This window comes from Lathyrus oleraceus, chromosome 1, assembly GCF_024323335.1.
Source record: "Lathyrus oleraceus cultivar Zhongwan6 chromosome 1, CAAS_Psat_ZW6_1.0, whole genome shotgun sequence".
Taxonomy (NCBI): domain Eukaryota; kingdom Viridiplantae; phylum Streptophyta; class Magnoliopsida; order Fabales; family Fabaceae; genus Lathyrus; species Lathyrus oleraceus.
The window spans coordinates 354,704,076-354,723,970 of NC_066579.1; the positions used below are offsets into that span (position 1 = coordinate 354,704,076).

At 39.0% G+C, this 19,895-nt stretch overlaps 1 non-coding gene across 1 annotated transcript; it reads left to right on the top strand.

Annotated features, from left to right (window-relative positions):
- The first annotated feature begins 2,724 nt into the window (after window positions 1-2,724).
- LOC127116335 (small nucleolar RNA R71) lies at window positions 2,725-2,831 on the top strand. The gene has a single exon (XR_007801286.1). It is a non-coding gene; the product is annotated as a small nucleolar RNA R71 (small nucleolar RNA).
- The last annotated feature ends 17,064 nt before the right edge of the window (window positions 2,832-19,895 follow it).

The window sequence follows — 19,895 nt, forward strand, 5'->3', positions numbered from 1 at the left end:
TGAAGTCCCATGCACACTTGGTAATGATTGGATCATATCTCCTTAACCACACATCAGATGCTCAAGATCTTAGACATTTTGGAAATGGGAGAGAAAGATCTACAACTTTCATGTTCAACAAAATTTCATTTGAAACTTCTTTAATGTTGGAAAGTTGAGTTGAAGTTGAACCAAAAACTTTCCCTTTTTGGAAACTTCAAATATTGGGTCACTTTCCATTTTGGGAAATTTTTGCCTTGACTTCAAATTCTTCAATGTGAGTGTTTGAAATGTCAAATGAGACTTGTTTGAACATGAATGAAGTATTTCTAATCACTTCCCACCTCCAAATCCACAATTGACTTTCTGGGTCTTCAGATGACCATCTGCTCTTTGTACCATGAATTCACCTGATGCCTTGAACTGTTGACTGCTTAAGCTGCAAGAAACATGTTAGATGACATATTTTTGTACATTTTTGGTTAGTGATTGAGATAAAAGCAATGATATACAAATGCAAGGAATGTTTGGTGATCAAGAACCACTCTCAAAAAGATCCCACCCACAGGGAAGGAAGCAAGATGTCCAATGATCCTTGAGGCAATGCAATGTTATGATATGATGCCATGAGGGATCTTAGGGACAAAATTGGGGTCTTACACTTCCTTCTTCACTACCTCACTCAGGATCGGGTTTAGTCTCCTCTGATGTTCCCTATAAGTTTTACAGTCTTCTTCTAGCATGATGCGATGCATACAAATAGAAGGACTTATCCCTTTAAGATCGGTGATGTTGTATCCTAGTGCGGTTGGATATTTTCTAGAGATATGTAGGAGTTTTTCAGTTTCGAGTTTTCCTAGGTCTGCATTAACTATCACTGGTCGTTCAAGTTATGAGTCTAGGAATTCATATCTCAGATTTTTGGGAAGTGTTTTCAAGTCGAGGGTTGGTTTCTTAAGGCATTGCGTAGGATCCGGTGTTTATGCTAAAAAATGGTTCAGTCTGTCTTCTACACGATAGTCAGACGATTTGTCATTTTCTAACTCTGTTTCTTTTATGCATTCGTCGATGATATCCATGAAGTAACATGTGTCATCTATTGTAGGTGCTTTCAAAAGTTTGGAAAGAATGAACTCAATTTTCTCTTCTCCTACTTCGAAAGTGAGTCGTCCTCGTTTTACGTCTATGATGGCACCGGCTGTTGCTAAGAAAGGTCTTCCCAATAAAATGGGGGTAACTTCATCTTCTCTTATGTCCATAATTATAAAATTGGTTGGAATGTAGAATTGACCTATGCGCACGGGAACGTTTTCAAGAATTCCTACAGGATATCTAACGGAACGATCTGCTAATTGAACAGACATTTTAGGATGTCTTAATTCTCCCATTTCAAGTCTCTTGCATATGGACAAGGGCATAACACTGATACCGGCTCCTAAATCGCATAAAGCTTTGTCTATGACAAATTTTCCTATGTGACAGGGTATAGAGAAACTACCAGGATCTTTAAGTTTTGGAGGCATATTCTGGATTATAGCGCTACATTCAGCAGTGAGTGTAACGGTTTCGCTATCTTCAAGTTTCCTTTTATTAGAAAGAATTTCTTTTAAGAACTTAGCATACGAGGGCATCTGTGTAATAGCTTCTGTGAAAGGAATGGTGACGTTTAATTGTTTCAGTAGGTCAACAAATTTTTTAAATTGGCCCGCGTCTTTGGTTTTAATTAGCCTCTGAGGATAAGGGATAGGTGGTTTGTAAGGTGGTGGAGGTACATAAGGTTCTTTCTTTTCTACGGTTTCCTTATTACTCTCTTCCTTTTCCTTAGGTTTATTTTCTTCCTTAGTTGACTTTTTAGAGTTTTGGTTTTCAATTCTTGGATCAGATGGTCCTTCTACCTCTGTTCCACTTCTTAATATAATTGCATGAGCGTGGCTTTTCGGGTTAGGTTGGGGCTGTCCAGGAAATGTACCAGTTGGGGCAGCAGTAAGCGCTTGTTGTTGAGCTACTTGTGAGATTTGTGTTTCCAGCATTTTGTTATGGGTAGCCAAGGCATCTACTTTACTTGCTAGTTGTTTAATCTGTTCGTTAGTGTGTACATTCTGGTTTAAGAAATCTTTATTGGTTTGCTGTTGAGAAGCTATGAAGTTCTCAATCATGATTTCCAAGTTGGATTTCCTAGGAACGTTATTGTTAGGTGTAGATGGGGTCGGCTTTTGATATCCAGGTGGTATAGCTGGGGCTTGATTGGGAGCTTGTCCTGGTGCGTATAAGGCATTGTTGCTCTTATATGAAAAATTAGGATGGTTCTTCCAGTTTGAATTATAGGTATGCGAGTAAGGATTTCCTTGAGCATAGTTCACCTGCTCTGCTTGGATTCCTGTTAGGAGTTGACAATCTGTAGGAGTGTGACCTTGGATTCCACAAACTTCGCAATTTTGAGTCACGGTAACCACGGCGGCTGGAGGTGATACATTTAAACTTTCAATTTTCTGGGCAAGAGCATCCACTTTTGCATTAACATGATCAAGGCTACTTATCTCGTACATGCCACTTTTCGTTTGAGGTTTTTCTACCATTGTTCGGTCGCTTCCCCACTGATAATGGTTTTGGGCCATGCTTTCGATAAGTTGATAAGCGTCAGCGTAAGGTTTATCCATAAGCGCACCACCTGCGGCGGCGTCTATTGTTAACCTTGTGTTGTATAAGAGACCATTATAGAAGGTATGAATTACTAACTAGTCCTCTAAACCATGGTGTGGACAAAGTCTCATCATGTCTTTGTATCTTTCCCAGGCTTCGAAAAGAGACTCGTTATCTTTCTGTTTAAATCCATTTATCTGGGCTCTTAACATAGCTGTTTTGCTTGGAGGAAAATATCGGGCAAGAAAGACTTTCTTTAACTCATTCCATGTGGTGACTGAGTTGGAAGGAAGAGACTGAAGCCATCTTCTAGCTTCATCTCTTAACGAGAAAGGAAAAAGACGAAGTCGAATTACCTCTGAAGTGACACCATTAGCTTTAACAGTATCAACGTATTGAACAAATACGGATAAATGATGGTTTGGATCCTCGGTAGGATTTCCAGAGAATTGATTCTGTTGCACTGCCTGTAACAGCGAAGGTTTAAGTTCGAAGTTGCTTGCTTCGATTACGGGTGGAGCAATACTCGAATGCGGCTCGTCTTGCGATGGAGCGGCGTAATCTCGAAGAGCATGAGCTGGTTCTGCCATCTCGGATATCGACGAAGGAAGAAGATTTTTGAGATCAGGAATTTCGATTGGAGGAAGATTGTTTGCAGCACGATACTCTCGAATTCGTCGTAAGACTCGGAGATATCGTTCAACGTCGTTGATTCGTCGAAAGAAAGAAATAAAAATTGCTTCAGTCTCTACAGCGTAACGGAAGAGTTACGATATCGACTAAATAAAAGTCCCCGGCAACGGCACCAAAAACATGATCGCGACTTTGTGAGTCTATTGGGGTATTAACTGCAAGTGCACAGTCTAATCGCGTAGTAATAAAAGATATCGATCCCACAGGGACTTATGAATCGATATACCGTTTTCTAAGGTTACTTCGTAAAGCTAAGGCGGATGATACTTTGTTGATTGGGAAAAGAAATAAAACTAAAATAAGATCTAAATTAAATATCAAATAAGTGGATATCGGTATGCAGTTCGTCGTAATTAGGGAATCAAATCTTCGTTGGTTTCGTAGTTTTAAAGTAAATCTTTTCAGTAGACACTATTGAGTTAAAAGCCTTTTCTCAAACTCTCGCTCTGTTGAATAGACTATGACTTTATATTAACGTGCGCTGTCACTAATTAGTTAAGTCCAAAATCACTTTTTGAAAACAATAGAATCTATAGAAACTCTTTTTAAGAAAATGCTAACCATTTAAACACCCTTGTCTCAAACTCTCGCTCAGTTGACTTAGATTATATAATTAAACTTAAATGCTTAACTCTCGTCCTCACATTTAACCTTTAAAAATACTTTTTGAAAATGATTAGAATTTAATTAACTCTAAAAATTGCTTTCACCCTGATTTAAAATTAATGTCCAATTTACACTGTCCAGTTAAAAGCTCAAACCGTCGTTCTATTGATTTTAACTTCTTTATGTCTTTTACTCTCGTACAAAAATCTTGGTATTAACTCTGTAAATTGAGACCATAAAAAGAGTGATTATGTTTTTAAACAAAATTAAACCAACTTAGTTTTGATTCCTTCATTCCGCTTACTTTACATACCAATATCTAAGTTTATTTAGCCAGACATGCTAAACAAGCCTAAACAATAATTATGCTTACATACAGCCATATCAGACAGACAGTATAAATAGATAGTAGTGCAGAGCATATATAAATTTAAACAATAAAATTAAAGAACCTGTAAAGTTAAATAGAAGTCTTTATTATTCCTAGCTTCGATGCTTGAACTCTCCACCACAAACCGGTTGGATTTGTTCTTACAATCTTCGATCGGACAAGAAAATAAAACGAAGGAATAAAATACTACGATCTAACGTAAGGTTAGATCCAGTAAAAAATACACAATAGTTTCCGGTGTAGAAACTATTGTGAGAAAATTAATTGAATGCTTCAAAATTGACTGGAAAAGAAAAGGAAATAATAATTGCTAGGAAAGTAGAGTGCTGGAAAATAAGAAAAACAATAAAATAATGCGGTGCCGAAAACTGGAAAATTGAGCGAGAGCAGCAGGGTTCCACAATTGGTCCTATTTATATCAATCCATCAAGTGACTGTTTCTTCCATTCAGTAGGTTTCCTCACGTCAACTGGTCAAGCGAAAAAGCAGGATGAACGTGCTTCTGTTACGCGTCAAACCCAAAAATATAGGAATGGGGGTGTGACGTTCGTCACACCATGTGTTACGCTCGTAACACAAAGCAGGGGGCGTGGCGCTCGTCACACCTTGTGTGGCGGTCGTCACAGCTTCAGCGCTTCTAGTTGATAGTTATGGGCTGGGCTTTAGTGGAAATTGCTTCTTATCATCTTTTTGCACCTCTTTTTCTTTCTTTTTCACGTATGCTTCAAATAATGTTGCTTGGAATAAATAGAAGGAAAATACCAAGTAATATCGAATAATATAAAATAAATCGAAACAAATAATAATATAATTTAATTAAATCGAGTCCAAAAGTGTGATATTATTTCATGTTATCATGGATCATCATAAGTTCAACATGGTCAAACAAGGTTTGACAAAAAATTTCAACATTTTTTGAAAACAGAACCTAATTTTAAACAATTAAAAAATGAAGAAAAATAACATAATTGAACTAAAATCTCAAATTAATTAAGAAATTGATGAGAATGTTTTTCATAGACTCATCATCATTCAAAGATGTTAAGAAAATATTTTTGGCATTTTTGAATATTGGAAAGTATTTTAAATGAATTAAAAATAACCGGAAAAGAGAAAATTCACAAAAATTATTAAAAATCATTTTTAGAAACTAGAAAATAAAAGGAAAATTTTGCAATTGGTCCCATATTTTTATGATTAAAAATGAAGAAGTTATGAATTTTTGAAATAAAATGGAATTAAAGAAAATAAAATGAAATTCAGAAAATAGGAAAAAACATAGAGCGTCTGATCTTGGTTCATTAAATGACGTGGATGATCAGAAGGCTGATAAGCGCGCGCATGGTGTACTTGAGTCAACAACATCACATATGGCATTAAAATAGGTCAATCAAATGGAGCGATGAGATTAGATCCCAGGGGCCAGATCCAAGGGCCATGAACTCGTCCACGCGGGGACGGTGGTGGAAACTACCGTCTTCTCCAGTGAGACTCACAGTTTCGGCCAAACTTGCAGGTTTCCAAACCTTCACCAAAATGCACGATCTGTATATCTTTAGAAAGCTGGGGTGATGTACATCACCCCTGTACCCTTGGTTTCCACTCAAGATCTCTATAGAGAAAGAAATCTGAGATGGAAATTTGTGGTGTTCAAACTCAACTTATTCAATTGATGAAATTAAAAGCTCAAATCAATTGCCTCTCACATGAGGACTTCAGAGGTACCAACAAACACAAGAAATGATCAATACCCAAGGAGTTTTGAATCAAAACAGTTTGAATAACAACCTTTGAAGTGCAACTTTCAAACACTTGATCTACTCCAATTCTTTGATGCATCTTGTTGTTGAGATGGCTGTAGATGTTTGATTGGCTGCATTTTATGTTAAAACACTAACTGGACTATAATGTCTTGACTGATGTCATGACATGCTTTGGAGATGTTTGATTGACTGCATTTTGGGTTAGAACATCTAACTGTAGTCTGATGTCTTGACTGATGTCATGACATACTTGAGTAGTATGCTGCAGGTTTAGCTAATACAGGATTTACTGAATGTCAAACTAGATGTTATGACATTCATTTTTGACAGCAAATGCTGAGGTGTAGCACAGGTGATTGTCTGTTATAACTCAGTATTTAATTTCAGTCTATTTATCAAGGGAATAACAGACCTGGCATAAGGCCTACTGTCTGAATGTCAAACTGGATGTTATGACATTCATACAGTTCAGTATGTATCTCAGTCTGTTCTTCAGGAGGAAAACAGACCATGGCATAAGGCTCTATGTGTAAATGTCAAATTGGATATTTTGACATTTATTAATGTAAGCTGATACTAAAGTATGGATGGTTGGTCCTTTACAGTACAACATTTTGTACAGTTTGTTTTCAGGAGAATAACAGACTTAGCATATGGCCTATGATCTGGATGTCAAACTGAATGTTGTGACATTCATTCCTGACAGCATATGCTATATTGTAGGTTGGTTAGTTTTTCTGTTTCAACAGTTTTCTCAGGCTATTCTTCAGGAATCCAACAGCTGAGCTAAAATCCAGGAAACTAACAACTAAGCTACAATTAATGAACCTAAAAAATAGCCTATTTAATAGTACCCTAATATGTGGAAATTAGGTTAACTTGCTTGACCTTAATTTCAGGAAATACAAGTAGAAGGCCCAAGTGCTGCAATATAAAAGGATGGCAATCCTTCATTCAGAACTCGGGAATTTTAGGCGTGAAGATTTTATTGTTCCATCATACTTCACTGCTGTATTTTTGTGTGTCTTGTATTAGGTGTATCTTGTGAGCCAAGCAATTATCACCTAGATGATTGCATTGGACTAGGGTGTTCATTGAGTTCTAAGTGTTGTGTCACTCTAAGCTTTTAAGCGTGAGTGCTGTGTTTCTTGATTAAAGCTGTTAAGCACAATCAAGAGTTGTTTGAAGTGTGACTTCACTATAAACTTTAATATAATTAAAGGTTTTAATCACTGAGGTGATTGAGGGGGAGTGAGTAGGAACTCTGATCTTAGTGTAAGATTGAAATTGCATTGGGTAGGTATTAAGTGATAGGATTAAACAGTTGGTTTAAGGTCTAAATTAATACTACTAATAGTGGATTTCCTCCCTGGCTTGGTAGCCCCCAAACGTAGGTGTGTGTGACAACGAACTAGGTAAACAACTCCGTGTGTTATTTACTGCACTTACTTTTTAAGTTCTGCATAATTCTTGTCTGTGCAGAATTGTATGTCATAACATCCCGTGTGACATCGAAAGTCTGTTAACTAGAATTTCAATTGGCATCAGAGCAGGCACCCTGCCTGTTAATTTCTGGGTGAGATCTATGGAAGTTACTTTCTAGTACCATGCAGAGTTTCCCCAGCAGAGTCGCCAGCTGTCGCATTACACGAAAAAACCGGCGGGAAAAAGACACAGAGCCGCCACCGTGCGTTATTTATCCCAAAGGAGGGAAAGGAAACGCTCGAAGTAAACCTGGAAAGGAAATGGTCTCACGACCAGAGATTGATAGGATCGGGAGTCGGTTATGCCCAGCGAAGGTATTAGCACCCCTACGCATCCATCGTACTCGATGGGATCCACGCTCAGAAAGGATAGAATAAGGTTGCTGAATAACTGCTCAAAAACTGCACACACACTGGAATAAAACACAGATGAAAGACGGAAGAAGGTGACTCGGCAGGATGTCGCATCCTGGTCCTACGTAGTTTGTCAGACACAAACATCAGAGTCGACGTAGTTCGGGGATAGGGGAAACGTGCTCGCTAGGATATCGCATCCTATGCATACGTATCTTCTCTAACCAGAGAAGAATCAGAGCACTCGTAGCTCAGCTAACACACGTTGAAACAAAACACTGAAACAGGGATGCTGAGACAGCAAACGAGACACACAACACAAACTGGAAACGGAATGCCAATCGCTGGGCTTACATCCAACTCCACAGAAGAAACGCAAACAGGAATCCGAATGCCAATCGTTGGACTTACATCAGACTCCAAACAAAGACACGCCAATAGGGAAACCGAATGCCAATCGCTGGGCTTATATCAGACTCTAAACAAACAAACACACACGGGAAACCGACTGCCAATCGCTGGACTTACGTCAGACTCCGAACAAACAACCACACACAGGAAACCGACTGCCAATCGCTGGACTTACGTCAGACTCCAAACACACACAAGGGGGGTTGAAAAAGAAAAGGGCGAACAAAACACACGCAACAAAACAAAAAGGGCGCCCGGAGAGATCAGCTCAATCTCCTGCCTACGTACCTCATCTGGTATGAGGATCAGGGCGACGTAGTTCCCCTTAACAGGGAAGAAAATTCTATCCTAACCCGAGACTAGGGAGATAACAGACTACTAGGGAGACTGCGACTCGAGCCTAGAAGTTGTCATGCATACGATCCCTAAGTTGAGGTCTCTAGTCCTAACCTAACTTGCACAGGGAGCAAGCTAGCCTAAACAAATAAACAAACACAAGCACAAGAGAGCAATCACACACACTATATGCAAACAAATGGCTCATACAAGGCCGGGCTTTAGTCAAGGGGTCATATCAACCTCGACAAACAAGCCAACTGGAAAGGGGCGTTTTTAGCTCTTAACCCTAACATTGAGAGTTAGGGTGAAGCAGATGAAATGGGAAATGAGGATCAGACCTCATAGCTCTTATCCCTGGCCTGGGAGAGCTTCAAACAATGAAAGTGTGGGAATCCAGAATGTGGGACTCTATTCCACATGACTGACACAACAAGATTTTGGGTTTTCATTCAAAGTGCATCAACACATGGTGTGAGCAAGATGAAAGACACAACTGAATAGTAGGGGATGGATTGCACAACCCTTTTATCTGCCAATGCCTCTTCACTTAGGAGGTCTTTGAATGTACAAGGCACAAAGATAAATAACCACAAACATTGCCTCTTAAGGAGGGCTTCAGACAGGTGTCTGCCAAAGTAACATGACAGGTCTTCCAGACTACATGTAGTTAAGGAAGTTACCTAAGTGGTATGCCAACCACAAGCAAAGCAAAGCAACTCAAATAATGAGTTAAAGCGGCTAAAGTACCTGTGTAAACAACCAATCAATCAGTATGGTATTCAGACAAACTATCAACAGACAAACAACAGTCAGACAACCAATATACACAATGCAAATCAAATGCAACACAAGTGAGTCCACCCAAGGACCTACAACACAATCAAATGTTACCTAGCAAAGCAAATATCAAAGCTCAAGTGAGGAGGCAACATCAACCATGGAGATTAGATGCTTGATCCTGAAATACACAACTCAAATGTGAGTTCAAACCCCTAGGACAGAGCCTAAGGTCAAAGATGGAGTAAAAAGTTAAAACAACAATGGATATTCAACACGAAGCAACTTTAATCAGTCATGAACATGTCATAAAAAGTGCCAAATCAAAATCATTAAGCAAGGTCATGATATGAGCAAAGGAAGACAAAGACAATTTCAAAACACACAAATGATCATCATGAATCAAAATTCCATATCAAAACAGAAATGACTCAAATAATTCTGGAAATTTTCATGAGCAAACAACAGGTCAAACATAATCATCATACCAAAAATCAGCATCATCAAAGTTCAATTGATATGGAAATGAAAATGCATAGGCAAGACATCCCACTATGTGACACAAATCGTCACACCTAAATTACATGTGTCCCAAACAGTGAAGACAATATCAAAAAATTCCAAATAAAATCACACAAATCCATCATCATGTTAACAATCATCATGCAAAGTTTCATGGCATTTGGATCATGTATGAGCATTTTATGATAGGATGAATGAGGCAATGTCACAAAGCATACATGTTCAATCACTCTAACACAATTTAATTTCCAGAAATGATGAAATCACAAAATCAAAACCATAAAATTCTAGACATTTCAAGGATCACGTAGGAGAAAACCTGAAATTATTTGGATCATTCTGCAATTACTTATGATTTTTTGAAGATCATGGAAAAAAGGAAATAAAAATTGAAAAAAACATGAAAATAAAATGAAATGAAGAAATTGTGGAAACGCGCCCAACCGGAATCGAAGCGAGGGTGTGCAAAATTTGGTTTTTTCACCCCATGCATACAATCCCACGTGAACAGTAACAATGGCCATGCAATTTCACTTAAAATCCTCTTATGAACATGTTGGAATGGTTAAAAAGTCCATATGATGCACCAATTTTGAATTCATGATTTTCCCTCCAAAATGGGCATGAAAATGCAAGTGATCATGTGATGAAATTTTATGCAATGCCTTAATGGATTTGGAAAGTTCATGTCATGAGAAGAATTATGCAAAAAGGAGCACTCAATTTGGAGTCTTGGTTCAAAAGATATGGCATTTTGAAGTTCCTTGCACACTTGGCAATGATTTGATCATATCTTCTCAACCATTCATCATAAATTCATGATCTTGGACTTTTTGGAAATGGGAGAGAAAGATCTTCAACTTTAATGTTGGACAAAATTTCATTTGAAGCTTATTTCATGTTGGGAAGTCAAGTTGAAGTTGGTACAAAAACTTGCCATTTTTGGAAACTTGAAATTACAGGTCACTTTCCATTTTGGGAAACTTTTGATCTGGCTTCAAAATCTTCAAGGTAGATATTTGACATGATGAATAAACCTCTTTGGGACATGAATGAAGTGTCTCAACCCATTTCTCCACCTCCTAGCCCTCAGTTGACTTGCAATTGACTTTTATGGGCCCAAGATGACCTGAAACTGCACTGTGGACTTTGAGCCTCTAACACTTGGTCAAGTTGCTTCAAAATGAACCTTTGGTTCACATAAGCTCATTGGAACACCCATACGGCCTTTTTCTCATGGAAAAACCTTGCTTTTCTTGCACAGATGAATTCTCCTGATACCAGTTTTGACTGATAAGATGCAATGTTAATGCAATGTTAATGTGATGTCAAATGACCTAAAAAATGAAATGAATGTACAAATGGGGGGTGCAAATTTGAGGTGCTACAGATGGTTCTAACTATGATGACTGGAAACCTCGTATGATAGCCTTCTTGAGGTCTCTAGACAACAAGGTCTGGAGAGCTGTCAACAAAGGATGGGAATATCCAATGAAGACAGGTAAAGATGGAGTCAGTATACAAATTCCTGAAGAAGAGTGGGGCAAGGAGCAAGCGGCACTAGCCCTTGGAAACTCTAAGGCCTTGAATGCACTGTTCAATGGAATAAGTAAGAACATCTTCAGACTGGTGCATCACTGTGAGCTGGCTAAAGAAGTTTGGGATACCCTTTAGATAACTCATGAAGGTACATCCAAGGTGAGGATGTCTAAACTTCAGATGCTGACCACCAAGTTTGAAAATCTGAGGATGAAAGAGGATGAGACTATTCATGACTTCCACATGAATATTCTTGAAATTGCCAACACTTCTGGTGGCTTAGGTGAGAAAATGGCTGAAGAGAAACTTGTAAGAAAGATTCTCAGGTCATTACCTAAGAGATTTGCCATGAAGGTCACGGCTATAGAAGAGGCTCAGGATATCTGCAATATGAAGGTGGATGAGCTTATTGGTTCTCTCCAAACTTTTGAAATAGGCTTGTGTGAGAATGTTGAAAAGAAAAACAAAAGCGTAGCTTTTGTATCAAATACTGGAGAGGATTCAGAAGCAGGAAGTACTGGTGGTGATGAAAGCATATCAGAAGCCATAGCCATGCTTGGGAGACAGTTCAACAAGTTCGTAAAGAAGATTGATCAAAAAGGTAGATCAAATGTCAAGAACATTTCGTCTGACATCAGGAAAAGATCAAATTCTAAAGAAAGGTTCAACCAAGGCAAGGGAATCCAGTGTCATGGATGTGAAGGTTTCAGACATGTTAGAGCTGAATGTCCTACTTACCTCAAGATGCAAAAGAAAGGGCTATCTGTCACATGGTCTGAAGGAGATTCTGAGAGTGAATCTGAAGGAGAATCTGCTAAACATGTCACTGGTCTAACTAGTGTTTGTGCCACTGATGATGACTGAAGTGGAGATGAACTGACCTTTGATGAACTTGCTGCATCATATAAAGAGTTATGTGTCAAAAGTGCGGAAGTGCGTGTACAAGGAGAAAAGCAGAAGAAATTCATCAAGGAGCTGGAGGATGAGAAACAGAAGCATCTGACAGTCATAGATGGTCTAAATGGTGAGATAACCTTGCTGACCTCCAAGCTAGATCAAATGACGAAATCCATCAGAATGCTAAATAAAGGAACGGACACCTTGGAAGAGATCCTAAAGGTGGGACAGAAGTCAGGAACCATGTCTGGTTTAGGCTTTATGAAGAAATCCTCAGCTGAACTCAAACGCTCAAAGGTTGAAGTTCAGAAATTCAAGCGGAGGTCACACCCAATGTCTCAACATCAGGGAACCAGGATGAGTGACCATCAGAAGAGGAAATTTCAGAGATGGAGATGTCACTATTGTGGTAGGTTTGGTCATATAAAAGCCTTCTGCTACAAACTGCATGGTTCTCTCCAAACTTTTGAAATAGGCTTGTGTGAGAATGTTGAAAAGAAAAACAAAAGCGTAGCTTTTGTATCAAATACTGGAGAGGATTCAGAAGCAGGAAGTACTGGTGGTGATGAAAGCATATCAGAAGCCATAGCCATGCTTGGGAGACAGTTCAACAAGTTCGTAAAGAAGATTGATCAAAAAGGTAGATCAAATGTCAAGAACATTTCGTCTGACATCAGGAAAAGATCAACTTCTAAAGAAAGGTTCAACCAAGGCAAGGGAATCCAGTGTCATGGATGTGAAGGTTTCAGACATGTTAGAGCTGAATGTCCTACTTACCTCAAGATGCAAAAGAAAGGGCTATCTGTCACATGGTCTGAAGGAGATTCTGAGAGTGAATCTGAAGGAGAATCTGCTAAACATGTCACTGGTCTAACTAGTGTTTGTGCCACTGATGATGACTGAAGTGGAGATGAACTGACCTTTGATGAACTTGCTGCATCATATAAAGAGTTATGTGTCAAAAGTGCGGAAGTGCGTGTACAAGGAGAAAAGCAAAAGAAATTCATCAAGGAGCTGGAGGATGAGAAACAGAAGCATCTGACAGTCATAGATGGTCTAAATGGTGAGATAACCTTGCTGACCTCCAAGCTAGATCAAATGACGAAATCCATCAGAATGCTAAATAAAGGAACGGACACCTTGGAAGAGATCCTAAAGGTGGGACAGAAGTCAGGAACCATGTCTGGTTTAGGCTTTATGAAGAAATCCTCAGCTGAACTCAAACGCTCAAAGGTTGAAGTTCAGAAATTCAAGCGGAGGTCACACCCAATGTCTCAACATCAGGGAACCAGGATGAGTGACCATCAGAAGAGGAAATTTCAGAGATGGAGATGTCACTATTGTGGTAGGTTTGGTCATATAAAAGCCTTCTGCTACAAACTGCATGGTTATCCTAACCAAACCCCTCATGTCAGACCTAAGCATAAGGCATATAAGCATAATGCCCCCATCAAGAAACGATAATGGTTGGCTAGGTTAGCTCACACAGCTCTAAGGGCATCTACCAGAGAAGACTGGTACTTTGATAGTGGCTGCTCAAGACATATGACTGGTATGGAGAACTTATTGGTGGATATACAACCCCACACTACCAGTTATGTGACCTTTGGTGATGGTGCTAAAGGAAAAATCAAAGGTGTAGGTAAGCTGGACAGCTCTGGAGTTCCAGAACTGAATAATGTGTTGTTAGTAAAAGGACTAACTGCTAATCTCATCAGCATAAGCCAGTTGTGTGATCAAGGGTTCTATGTTCAGTTCACTAAGGAGCTATGTTTTGTGACGAATGAAGATAATCAGGAAGTTATGAGAGGATCCAGATCCAAAGACAACTGTTATCTGTGGGAACCTAAAGTCTCAAACTACTCCACAATTTGCTCCTCAGCCAAGGAAGAACAGGAGGTGAAGTTGTGGCATAGACATCTTGGTCATCTCCACTTAAGGGGAATGAAAAAGATCATATCCAAGGAAGCAGTTAGAGGAATCCCAAAGCTGCTTATTGATGAAGGAAGAGTCTGTGGAGAATGCCAGATCGGCAAGCAAACCCAGATGTCACATCCTAAGCTGGGACATTCTACAACATCCAAAACTCTAGAACTTTTGCACATGGACTTAATGGGACCTATGCAGGTTGAGAGTCTGGGTGGAAAGAGGTATGCCTATATGGTTGTTGATGACCATTCCAGATACACTTGGATAAGCTTCATCAGAGAAAAGTCAGATGCATTTGATGTCTTCAAAGAACTGTGCATCAGACTTCAAAGGGAAAAGGACAGTTGTGTTATCCGAATTAGGAGTGACCATGGGACGGAGTTTAAGAATTCCAAGTTTGATGAGTTTTGGACGTCTGAAGGGATAAGTCATGAGTTTTCCTCCCCTATAACTCCTCAGCAAAATGGGATAGTTGAAAGGAAAAATAGAACTATTCAAGAATCTGCCAGGGCAATGATTCATGCAAAGCAGCTTCCTATGCACTTTTGGGCCGAAGCGATGAATACAGCTTGCTATGTTCACAATAGAGTTACCTTTAGAAAAGGAACCTCTTCCACTCTGTATGAAATATGGAAAGGCAGAAAACCCACTGTGAAGTACTTTCATATCTTTGGGAGTAAATGTTACATTCTTACAGATCGTGAATAGAGAAGGAAAATGGATCCCAAAAGTGATGAGGGCATATTCCTAGGATACTCAACTAACAGTAGAGCCTACAGAGTGTTCAACTACAGGACCAATGTCCTGATGGAATCCATAAATGTTATTATGGATGATAAAGAGGAAGGAATCAATGTCATAGAGGATGTTGGAACATTCCTTGATACGCCAATAGAAATTTCAGTCAAGTCCGAAGAGGTACAGGAGACCCCTCCTGAGTGTGAGGTAGATGCATCCAACAAAGTGCCTTCTATTAGAATTCAGAAGGACCACCCCAAGGATCTTATCATAGGGGATCCCAATAGTGGTGTGACTACCAGATCAAGGGAGAATAGCTCAAATTCCTGTTTTGTATCCAAGGTTGAACCAAAAAATGTGAAAGAAGCCCTGAGGGATGAATATTGGATCAATGCCCTGCAAGATGAACTGGAGCAGTTTAAACGGAATTAAGTATGGGAGTTAGTTCCACGGCCTGAAGGGACTAACATCATTGGTACCAAGTGGATTTACAAGAACAAATCTGATGAGAAAGGAGTAATCACTAGGAATAAAGCAAGACTAGTGGCTCAAGGATATACTCAAGTTAAAGGGGTTGATTTTGATGAGACGTTTGCTCCTCTTGCTAGACTTGAGTCAATCAGATTGCTGTTAGGTGTGGCCTATATTCTGAAGTTCAAATTGTTCCAAATGGATGTGAAGAGTGCCTTTTTAAATGGCTACTTGAATGAAGAAGTCTATATGGAACAACCTAAAGGGTTCTGTGATCCTAACTTGCCTAAACATGTGTACAAGTTGAGGAAAGCTTTGTATGGGTTGAAGCAAGCACCTAGAGCTTGGTATGAAAGGTTGACTGAATTTCTAACCTCTCATGGGTACAGAAAAGGTGGGATAGATAAGACCTTGTTTGTGAAGGATGAAGATGGCAAAATCATGATTGCCCAAATTTATGTGGATGATATTGTCTTTGGTGGAATGTCAGAGAAAATGGTGAAACATTTTGTTCACCAGATGCAATCTGAGTTTGAAATGAGTCTGGTTGGGGAATTGACTTATTTTCTTGGTATGCAAGTTAACCAAATGGAGGATTCTATGTTTCTCTCCCAAAGCAAATATGCCAAAAACATAGTTAAGAAGTTTGGTATGGATAATGCTAGGCATAAAAGAACTCCTGCACCTACTCATTTAAAGTTAACCAAAGATGATGGAGGTCCAAGTGTTGATCAATGCTTGTATAGAAGCATGATAGGTAGTCTACTATACCTAACTGCCAGTAGACCTGATATATCCTATGCAGTTGGTGTGTGTGCTAGATACCAAGCAGAACCCAAAGTGAGCCACTTAAATCAAGTCAAGAGGATTCTCAAGTATGTCAATGGGACTTGTGACTATGGTATGCTATACTCTCATGGCTCTGAGCCTGTCCTATATGGGTATTATGATGTTGATTGGGCTGGGAGTGCTGATGACAGAAAAAGCACCTCAGGAGGATGTTTCTTCTTGGGAAACAATCTCATATCATGGTTCAGCAAGAAACAGAACTGTGTATCTCTGTCCACTGCAGAGGCTGAATACATAGCAGCTGGAAGCAGTTGTTCCCAACTGGTGTGGATGAAACAGATGCTTACTGAGTACAATGTCTCTCAAAATGTAATGACTTTGTTCTGTGACAATCTCAGTGCCATCAATATTTCCAAGAATCCCATCCAACACAGCAGGACCAAACATATTGACATTAGACATCACTTCATCATAGATCTGGTGGAAGACAAAGTGATTACCTTGGAACATGTAGCCACTGAACTACAACTTGCTGACATATTCACAAAGGCTCTGGATGCTACTCAGTTTGAAAATTTAAGGGGCAAATTGGGGATATGCCTTTCTGAGGATTTATAGCAATCAATGATGTTTGGGATGTATTGTTTAATATCTCAACCTATTAAACAATTGAAAGTGTGCTATGACTGGACAACAAATCACATCTATGTTACTTGCTGCAAGTGTGGTAACAAGATGTTAAGGGGATATCCTAACATGAGACAGCCTATGTGCCTGCTGGACTTCAAGGAAGGGTTCATGCAGGAGTGGTTCAAGATGTCAGACTCAAAGTCATGGCATCTGATATGGGTGTACCTGCTGTAAAGCAAGAGTGTGTGACTACTTGATCAAAGTTGTGAAGCAAGATCAAGTGGGTGGTGTCTTGATTAAAGCTGTAAAGAAAGATCAAGAGGGGGTATTCTTGATTGAAACTGTGAAGTAAAATCAAGATTGTGTTTCTGACAAGTTTGTGTGTAATTCTGTTTATTGGGGTCTGTATTTTGGGTAACACCTGTGATGCCCCAGGACAACAGATATTGAAGATCCTCTAATCCAGAGGTTGTGCTGCAGCTGATGTTCCACTTCTATGAGTGTGAGTGTGTATATGTGTGTTGTTGTTAGAAGTTTTTATTTAACTTCTGTATGTGTGCTGATATGTGAAGTTTTTATTTTTTTTCTATCTATGGTGAGTGTACTGCTGCTCTGAGTGTATTAGCTAGGTTAATTTCCCTACTAGATGTGTGTTTTCCGCTGCTGTGAACTCTGTTGTGATGCCAAGTTGTTTTAGCCAAAAAAATTCCAAAGGGGGAGTTTGTAGATGTTTGATTGGCTGCATTTTATGTTAAAACACTAACTGGACTCTAATGTCTTGACTGATGTCATGACATGCTTTGGAGATGTTTGATTGGCTGCATTTTGGGTTAGAACATCTAACTGTACTCTGATGTCTTGACTGATGTCATGACATACTTGAGTAGTATGCTGCAGGTTTAGCTAATACAGGATTTACTGAATGTCAAACTAGATGCTATGACATTCATTCCTGACAGCAGATACTGAGGTGTAGCACAAGTGATTGTCTGTTATAACTCAGTATTTAATTTCAGTTTATTTATCAAGGGAATAATAGACCTGGCATAAGGTCTACTGTCTGAATGTCAAACTGGATGTTATGACATTCATCATTGACAGCATATGCTGAATAATAGGCAGGTTGGTTTTCTGCTACAGTTTAGTATGTATCTCAGTCTGTTCTTCAGGAGGAAAACAGACCATGGCATAAGGCTCTATATGTAAATGTCAAATTGGATATTTTGACATTTATTAATGTAAGCTGATACTGAAGTATGGACTGGTTGGTCCTTTACAGTACAACATTTTGTACAGTCTGTTTTCAGGAGAATAACATACTTAGCATATGGCCTATGGTCTGGACGTCAAACCGAATGTTGTGACATTCATTCCTGACAGCATATGCTATATTGTAGGTTGGTTAGTTTTTCTGTTTCAGCAGTTTTCTCAGGCTATTCTTCAGGAATCCAACAACTGAGCTAAAATCCAGGAAACTAACAACTAAGCTACAATTAATGAACCTAACAAATAGCCTATTTGTTAGTACCCTAATATGTGGAAATTAGGTTAACTTGCTTGACCTTAATTTTAGGAAATACAAGTACAAGGCCCAAGTGCTGCAATATAAAAGGATGGCAATCCTTCATTCAGAACTCGGGGATTTTAGGCGTGAAGATTTTATTGTTCCATCATACTTCACTGCTGTATTTTTGTGTGTGTTGTATTAGGTGTATCTTGTGAGCGAAGCAATTATCACCTAGATGATTGCATTGGACTAGGGTGTTCATTGAGTTGTAAGTGTTGTGTCACTCTAAGCTTTTAAGCGTGAGTGCTGTATATCTTGATTAAAGCTGTTAAGCACAATCAAGAGTTGTTTGAAGTGTGACTTCACTATAAACTTTAATATAATTAAAGGTTGTAATCACTGAGGTGATTGAGGGGGAGTGAGTAGGAACTCTGATCTTAGTGTAAGATTGAAATTGCATTGGGTAGGTATTAAGTGATAGGATTAAACAGTTGGTTTAAGGTCTGAATTAATACTACTAATAGTGGATTTCCTCCCTGGCTTGGTAGCCCCCAGACGTAGGTGTGTGTGGCACCGAACTGGGTAAACAACTCCGTGTGTTATTTACTGCACTTACTTTTTAAGTTCTGCATAATTCTTGTCTGCGCAGAATTGTATGTCATAACATCCCGTGTGACATCGAAAGTCTGTTAACTAGAATTTCAATGGCAAGGAAGCAAGGTTCAGGAATTGAAGTTCAAAGATCAACCAATGAAGTTGAAAATTGAACTTGAAAATTGAAAGAGAAAACTCAAAATTCCTTTTAATGGAGGTTAGGATTTCACTTGAGCAGAACTTCAGGCGCCTTTAGGTTGGATTTTGAAGTGGATGCAACACTCTATTTATAGGCAAGGCTGATGCAAGCAAGGAGAAAACTCATGTGCCTGTGAAGTTGGGTCTTCCATGCATGGGCCTGTACAGGCGCATGGGATGCCCAAATGCAATGGCAAATGCAAGCTGAATTCACATGGATCAGGTTTGGACGTGCATATTTCATTGCAATGGAGTGTGGACAAAGATTCAACATGTTATGCATAATTGGGAACAAAACTTCTCCTCTTTGAAAAAGCCACTTGCCAAATTGAAACATAGCAATATGGGTAATAGTTGGAAAGGTCTTGACATGAGGAACAAATGTTATATTGAACAAAAATCCATTTGAAGTTGGGAAAATATTGAAAACTGATCATGAAGTTCAAGGTGCAAAACATGTATATGGATATTTTGCCAAAATGGACCAACTTCAAGCCCTTATGTTTCAATGATGCAAGCCTCAAATTACACAACATTCAACATAAAAGTTGTATATATTTTCAATACAATCAATTTGGACTTAAATTTTGCATCATTTGGATATTTGATGAGAAAGTTATAGGCACTTGAAGTTGGACTTTTTC